Genomic DNA, 9,208 nt, shown 5'->3' on the forward strand with positions numbered 1-9,208 from the left:
TTTCATCCTGGAACGTGATTTCCTCAGACTGTTTAGAGCTTTCGCCAATCTCTATTCCCTTTTGTTTTAGATCTATTCCTATTTCCTTTTCGGGTGGTTTTGGACTTTCTCCAGTTTCTATTTCCTTTCCCTTGCTCATGATCACAGGATTTTCTATTTTAGGGAGTCTCCTAGTGGCAGGTTTCCTACGGCGTACTTTCCTCCACCCTACGTATCTTCTCTTCTTTTTAGGTTTGGCTTTTTCCAGCGGTGGAGCTTTGAATTCCACAGGTTCTTCTATGTCAGCAATGTAACCAGTAAAGTCGTGAGAGACTTCGATAGGCACTGGATATAAGTTGAGATTCTGGAATGCTTCCGACATCTCATTCATGCTGCATAGTATATATGCAAAATACAAGAATGTAATGTTAAAACTTTGGAACAAAGTTTAACAAACAAACACTGAAGTTTTATTGCATACTAATTTATACAAAGAACAACAGAAATAAACACACTTAGGACTTTATTTATTTACTGGATAGTGATTTTTCTTACTAGCCCCAACTTATCGGTTATTTTAGGGATTTGCATTTTCTGCTACAGTAGCTAGCATATAGAGATTTGCCCATTTCCCATCTATTTTATTTTCCCAAGGTGCACTATTACCCAATTCTTGAACTTCTGGGTTAAACCTAACTCTCTTGGTTCGGGGTTTCTGACTCTTTTTAAGTATCGAATCCCTTTTCTCTGTGGAAAGAGGATTCTCATAGTTTGCTTTGCGGACAAAGATTCCTTCTTCTAGGTTTACTGGGTTTCTAGAAGAAGATGCCACATCTAATTTGTGGTAGATAGCAGACAGCTTTTGCTTACCCATACTGTAACTAAAAATAACCAGTTAACAAAACATATAATCACCGAACAACAATTAGTAAAATTAAGTATTTGGACAAAATACTTAATTTAGGCTTAATCAGTGGCTCGATCAGTGGCTCAATTTAATTATTAGCTCTGATACCACCTTTTCTCTCGCGGCCCCCGACCCACCCTGTACGGAGTCGGGGCCCGCGGTGCAGATTTCCGTGGTACCCGTGGTATTTAATTTATGCGACAGCGGAAGTCTTTTTACAACAGGATCTTTTCACCGGAAAATGCTCGTTTAATATATTACACAAAGTTTAAGGGATAATTCCCATAATTTACAATAAGTTGATTTCACACAGAAATCTTTATTTTTCAAAACACGTTTTATTGGTTTATTTACACTGAGCCACTTCTCTGAGCTTGATAGTGCTTTACTGCACTTTTCCTGGATCACACAGATCACCTGAAACATGTTTGAAAATGGTTTTGTCAGCGGGGAAATACTGAGTGAATCATTCCGTTTTCTAAAACGACCCATTAGTTATAATTTGCAGTATTAAGAGCGATTACAATGTTTCTATCAACCAATTATCAAGAATGGGTATTTGTCACTCGATTCATTTCTGTGACTGTGGTCATACCACTATTGGGTCCTGTTGCCCTAATAGTGACGGTGTACTCACACAGAGTAATAATTACTCACATAGAGTAATATTCACTCACATAGAGTGATAAAAATAGTAATGTGCACAATACCCCACATACCAGCTGTAATTTGGTGATTACAAAGACTTAATCCCTGTAATTATAACCTTGAAAATAATTTGAGGTATTGTAATACTTACTCACAAACTGTGAGAAAACAATTTAAAAAGAAGAATGACTCACATTGCAGATTAACGAGCAATAGATATAAGCCTACTGATTAGCCTTGATTACACCTAGTTTAACACAATGCACACACAGACAGGTTAGTAACTAATACAGCAGTTACGTCAATTCACGAGATTAAACCCTCACAACGATTAATCAGTGCAATACTCGATAATTCAGTCGGATTCACAACGAATAACAGAGCATAGTCCGAATTCGAACAGCACTCAAATATTCAAGTCGAAATCACGACGAATAATCAAAGTACAAGCTCAATTGAGCAGCACCCGGACTATCGTTGGATAGTTATAATCGATCGGACGTTGAATCGTAATAGCGATCGAGTTATTACCCTGATTGCGGCAGCGTTTCGATAATTAGTGTGTGTGTGTTGGACTGTGTTGCTTATAACTCGACGTATATTATGAATTTTAACGTCGAACGAACACCTGAATTCAAGTCCCAACCCCCTCTATATATACTGAAAATTTGACTCCCCCGCGTGTCGCGACAGGGAGACCTGGTCCTGTCGCGTGTCGCGACGGGTAACAATTTAGGGTAGGGTAGGTTCGTGTCCCAGTAGCTTGGATGAGTTGTTAATCAACGAAAATTTTACTTCTCCAGCAAGTTTTGAAGATAAATGTCACTAGGGTTTAACTCCCTCTGAGTTTTAGGGGCCCTGATCCTAATTCCGATTGTTATGAAAATTTTAGGGTTTATGCGGAATTACTTGGGTTTCTCAATTAGGGTTTCCTTATTACTTAATTATCATCCTAATTATGGATTTTCGTGACAGTTGTTACAGCCACCCCCTGAACCTCTGTACCAGCCGCCGCAGCCGCAATTGATCCCGCCAGAGCGCCAGCAAGAGGTCCTTGAAAGATTGGACCGATGTGGACGGGAGATTTAAACCGAGAGCAGTAACACTCGAGGCTTCTTCAAGGGATTGTCAGACTTGATCAAAGGGAAGTCTAAGAGAAGGGGTCATTGAAGACCTTTGTAGTTTATTTTATTTAGTTGTAACCAAGTCCCTGCGTGGACTTTTGTTTCTGTACTCAGCCCCTGTGTGGGCTTATCTTTTTTTGTACTCTGCCCATGTGTGGGCATGTCTTTTAGTTAACCCCTGCGTGGGTTTGTTTGTTGTTTATTTCGCCCCTACGTGGGCATGTCTTTTGTAGAAGTCCCGTTTAGGGCAAAATGTACTTGTTTGAAGAATTATTTATGAGATGTTTAATTTAAAATTTTCATTTTTGCTTATTAATTATTATGTGCATAACCATGAAATATAACATAATTAAAAAAATTAACTTTTTATTAAAGAGATCTACCATTATATTAAAATGGCAAAAATCTAAAAAGGACAAGACCTAGCCATATGTTATCATAAAACAAGGCCAAGATGGTAGTTCCATAATTAGATTAAGATCCATAATAACATCTCAATCTAGGACTATTCTGCGTTAATTATTAAAAGAATCTTGGAGATAAAACCTAGCTAATGTGTCGTTGCATACCTGGCCAAGATGGTAGAATCCACACAAAAGATTCCAATTCTTGTTAACATCTGTGAGTATGTTAGCATTCTTGGCAAACTGTGAATCATTAAAGTCACACAGGCCATCCTTTGAAAAGGGTTAATTTAAATTCCCTTAATTATATATAACCGCCCCTTGGGGACGAAGTGCATGTGGGCAATAATTAAATGTCCTCTGGGACTAAGGACAATGGTAGCTTACGACTCCCTGTCAAGAAAAGGTGATGAACTGTGGTTCAAACCTAAATACCTGGATACTGTAAAATCCTGGTTCATAATTAGATTAAATTGTCCTTGGACTAGGCCTTATGTGTTGTTATTAATTTAAAATTTAGGGTAATAATAATAAAGATCCTAAAATTTTAACAAATTAACCTAAAATGGTAATTTAAAACCATGGTTAATAAAATATAAATTACTGTAAAAGCTTATAAATAAAACCTTGCCCATTATTTTTACATGTAGCAATCGAAACTACATGGCCGGGTCGGATGAAGCGAATAGTCATCCGGTGGGAAACCACGATAACGCTAGAATACAGTTAACTGGTGCGGAGCTGCAAGCGCTAGTTGATAATGCTATCGCAAAAGCTTTGGATAGGCAGAACAGTGAGTCCTCTGGGACCCACAGTAGAACCCTGTCTACACCACATTCTAAGCCTAAGACCCATTCTGAGGCTCACAGCAAACCACCACCTACCCCACCCAAGTCTAAGAAGGATGAGTCTAAGAAAGATGATGATCGACATTCTTCAAATGAGAACAGTGTTCACCCCAAGAAGATAGTGTTCGATAATGCACCTCGCGCTAAGGGATGCGCGTACAAGTACTTTGTTTCATGCAAGCCCCGAAATTTTACTGGAGAGAAGGGCGCTGTGGATTGCATGACTTGGCTGGATGAAATGGACACTGTTGTGGACATCAGTGGTTGTGCTGAAAGGGACATTGTAAAGTTTGTATCCCAGTCATTTAAAGGTGAAGCCCTGGCCTGGTGGAGGTCGTTAATTCAGGCTACTGGGAAAATTCCATTGTACAACATGTCATGGGAGCAATTTGTTGCTCTTATCAAAGAGAATTACTACCCTCGGCATGAGGTTGAAAAGATAGAGTCTGATTTTCTATCTCTGGTCATGAAGAACCTGGATTGCCAGGCTTATCTCACGAGTTTCAACACCATGTCAAGATTGGTTCCGTACCTTGTGACCCCGGAACCCAAAAGGATCGCACGTTTCATTGGGGGTTTGGCCCCAGAAATAAAAGCAAGCGTGAAGGCCTCTCGGCCCGCTACATTTAGATCCGCAGCTGATATATCTCTGTCCCTCACACTGGATGCAGTGAGACAGAGATCATTGAGAAATACTGACACGGGGAAAAGGAAACGTGAAGATGATAATTCATGTCGGTCAAGCAAGAAGCACAAAGGAAACCATGACCGCAAGAAAGGATCTGAAACTAAGAAGGGTGATCAACAATCGGGTAATAGGCCCAAGTGCAAGATTTGCAAGAAGCACCATTTCGGGAGGTGCAGGTATGAGCAGAAATCCCAATCCCAGCCGAAGGCATGTGGGATTTGCAAGTCTTCGGAGCACAGGACCCTTGAGTGCAAAAAGCTGAAGGATGCAACTTGCTATAGTTGCAATGAAAAAGGGCATATCAAGACCAACTGCCCAAAATTGGCAAAGAAAGCTAAGGAAGGGAAGAAGACCAACGCCAGGGTCTTTCAAATGAATGCTCAGGAGGCCATCCAGAACGACAATGTTATAACCTGTACGTTTCTCATTAATGATGTTTTCGCAAGAGTATTGTTTGATTCTGGAGCAGATAAATCCTTTGTAGATAATAAGTTTTGTGAGTTGCTAAGACTGCCTGTTAAAACCTTAAGTGTGAATTATGAGGTGGAATTAGCTGATCGGACCAAGGAAACAGTTTCGACTGTGTTAGATGGATGTGTCATATCCATTAGGAACCACTCTTTTCCCTTGTCCCTCCTTCCATTTAAGTTAGCCGGTTTCGATGTAGTGATAGGTATGGATTGGTTATCGCATAACCAAGCCCAGATTATGTGCAATAAGAGGCAAGTGGTGATCAAGACCCCGTCTGGTGAACCACTTACCATTCAAGGAGATACTCAGCATGGATTGCCTGAGCAAGTGACTATGCTAAAGGCATCCAGATGTTTGAAGAAGGGCTGTGTCATTTATATGGCACAGGAGACCATTGATGAGCAGAAGCCCAAGATTGAAGATATCCCCGTTATTTCTGAATACCCCGAAGTTTTCCCGGAAGAACTACCTGGTTTGCCACCAGATAGACAAGTAGAGTTCAGAATCGACATCATTCCAGGAGCTGCACCTATTGCAAGAGCGCCTTATAGGCTAGCACCAACAAAGATGAAGGAATTGAAGATGTAGCTAGATGAGCTGCTAGCCAAAGGTTTTATTAGACCTAGTTCGTCTCTATGGGGAGCGCCAATCTTGTTCGTCAAGAAGAAAGATGGTTCGATGCGTTTGTGCATCGATTACCGTGAGCTTAATAAGGTTACTATAAAGAATAGGTATCCTTTGCCCAGGATCGATGACCTGTTCGACCAGCTTCAAGGAGCGATCTACTTTTCCAAGATTGATTTAAGGTCAGGCTACCATCAGTTGAAAGTTAAAGACGAAGATGTACACAAAACTGCATTTAGGACTCGTTATGGTCATTACGAGTTCCTAGTGATGCCTTTTGGGCTCACTAACGCACCTGTCACATTCATGGATCTCATGAATCGCGTCTGCAAGCCTTATTTAGATAAATTCGTCATCGTCTTCATCGACGGCATTCTCATCTACTCGAAGAGTCAAGCTGACCATGAGAAACATCTTCGATGTATTCTGAAACTGCTACAACAAGAAAAGCTCTATGCCAAATTTTCTAAATGCGAGTTTTGGCTTCGAGAAGTCCAATTTCTTGGACACGTTGTGAGTGAGCATGGTATCCAAGTGGATCCCGCTAAGGTTGAAGCTGTCATGAATTGGCAAGAGCGGAAAACGCCTATGGAAATTCGTAGTTTCTTAGGATTGCCAGGATACTACAGACGCTTTACCGAGAACTTCTCAAGAATTGCAGCACCCCTGACTCTTCTCACTCGCAAGAATAGCAAGTTTAACTGGGGGCCTAAGCAGCAAGAATCCTTTGATATTTTGAAGCAGAAGTTGAGCAATGCTCCTGTACTAACATTGCCTGATGAAATTGATGAGTTTGTAGTATATTGTGATGCATCACACACCGGGATAGGTTGTGTGTTAATGCAAAAAGGCAAGGTCATTGCCTACACTTCACGTCAACTAAAGGTGCACGAGAAGAATTACACCACCCATGACTTGGAGCTAGGCGCCGTGGTATTTGCACTAAAGCTTTGGAGGCACTATCTGCATGGAACTAAGTGTGTGATATATTCTGATCACAAAAGCCTTCAACACTTGTTCAATCAGAAGGATTTGAACATGAGGCAGCGACGCTGGATGGAAACTCTGAATGATTATGACTGTGAAATAAGATACCATCCAGGAAAGGCTAATGTAGTCGCAGATGCCTTGAGCAGAAAAAAGAGAATAAAGCCAATAAGAATCAATGCCAAGAGCATTGAGATCAAGAATAGCTTGAATGAAAGGTTGTTGGCTGCACAAAAGGAAGCTGTGTTAGAAGCTAACTATCCCAATGAAAAGCTAGGAGCAACTGAAGAACAGTTATCCTATGACAAGGATGGAATCCTGAAATTAAATGGAAGAATATGGGTTCCTGTTTATGGAGGACTTCGAGACGTCATCCTCCAGGAAGCCCACAGTTCCAAATATTCCGTTCATCCTGGAGCTGACAAGATGTACCAGGATTTAAAGGCAAATTATTGGTGGATAGGCTTGAAGAAGTCTATAGCTGCCTATGTAGCTAAATGTCTGACGTGTGCTCAAGTAAAGGCGGAGCATCAGAAACCGTCAGGTTTGCTACAACAGCCAGAGATTCCCACTTGAAAATGGGAAATGGTGACGATGGATTTCATCACCAAATTACCAAAGACAAAGAAAGGGAATGATACTATATGGGTCATAGTTGATAGACTGACTAAGTCAGCGCATTTCCTACCCATTAAGGAGACTTACAGTTCAGACTTGTTGGCCCAACTGTACATTTATAAGATTGTGTCTCTACATGGAGTACCAGTGGCTATTATCTCTGACAGAGATACCAGATACACGTTACACTTTTGGAAAAGTTTCCAACAGTCTTTGGGCACGCACTTAAACTTCAGTACGGCTTACCATCCTCAGACGGATGGGCAGAGTGAGCGTACCATACAAACTCTTGAAGACATGCTTCGTGCATGTGTGATTGATTTAGGAGGTAGTTGGGATAAGCACATGCCTTTGGTCGAGTTCTCCTACAACAATAGCTATCATACCAGCATTCAGGCTGCGCCTTTTGAGGCATTATATGGTAGAAAGTGCAGGACGCCCATCTGTTGGGCAGAAGTAGGAGATACTCAATTATCAAGTCCCGATCTACTCTTTGAAACGACGGACAAGATTGTCCAGATTCGTGATCGTCTGAAAGCTACCCGGGATAGGCAGAAGAACTATGCTGATAAAAGGCGAAAACCTCTCAAGTTTGAGATTGGCGATAAAGTTTTGCTCAAAGTATCACCCTGGAAGGGGGTGATGCGATTTGGTAAGAAAGGTAAGTTAAGCCCGAGGTATATAGGACCATTCGAGATCATCGAATGTGTAGGGTCAGTGGCTTATAAGTTAAACTTACCTGAAGAGCTCAGTGGTATACATAATGTATTCCACATCTGCAATCTAAAGAAATGTCTAGCTGATGAATACCACATACAGATGTGCACATAGATGAGAGCTTGAGATTTGTGGAAAAACCTGTGTCGATTGAGGATCGACAGGTAAAGAAGCTTTGAAGGAAGCACGTGCCTATTGTCAAGGTCAAATGGGATGCCCTCAGAGGCCCCGATTATACATGGGAGTTAGAGTCCACAATGAAAGAAAAATACCCTCATTTATTGTTAGGCCCTGAAGTGTGAGACTGACGCATCAAATTAACACAACGGGTTATGGTTACGAACTGGGCTTTACCGGGTTAGTTTATATTAGGTTGTGGACCTTTATAGGTCATTTGGGCCAAGCTTTAGGCCATGTGGGCCAAGCAGGTCCAAGGGGAGCCCATGTAGGGAAGTGGGCTTGACTTGGTATAAAAACAAGTTTTCTACTTGTTTTAGGGTTTGAACCTCTTGGAGCCTCTTGTTACGAAAAAGTTCTAGAGTTAGAGAGAGGCGATTCGATTGTGGTGAAGAACACTTGTACCAGACGGTTTTGCTTGATAGTAATAGAATCGTGTGCAAGTGTTGAAAGTGATTCGGTTTGTTCTTCGTTTCCATATTTTCGGTTCGTATTTTCATATTTTTCGATTTGTTCTTGAATCACATCAAGTTTGGATTCCGCACAAACTTGGTGTTGTTTGATATCATTGAAAGATCCGGTTAAACGGGACTTACAAGTGGTATCAGAGCCTTTAGAACCTATTTCTAGGCTCAGTTTGATATCAATTATTCAAGATATTCGTTGTTTTTGGTTTTGTGTTCATCGCGTTCTTCGTGTTCTTGGTTGTGTTCATCAAACTTCTATCAAAAATCATTATAGTTTGGTTTGTTAATTGCTTTTGATAGTGTTAAAGATATCCGAATTTTTTTTGAATTTTAAAAGATATATCTTTCTGTTTTGAAAAAGATTTAAAGTTCCAAAAATATTGGAAAATTGTTCGGTTAAAATTTAAAAAAAAAAAGGTGATTGTTTGGAAGTCAAATATTTGAAGTCCGACATCTTCTGAGTCGCAACCAAAGCTATCATATCCACGGTTTCGAGTCATCACGGTTCCAATTTTGAGTCGCAACCGCATCCATATTCATCATCTTCAT

This window comes from Helianthus annuus, chromosome 17 (assembly GCF_002127325.2).
Source record: "Helianthus annuus cultivar XRQ/B chromosome 17, HanXRQr2.0-SUNRISE, whole genome shotgun sequence".
NCBI classification, from domain to species: Eukaryota; Viridiplantae; Streptophyta; class Magnoliopsida; order Asterales; family Asteraceae; genus Helianthus; species Helianthus annuus.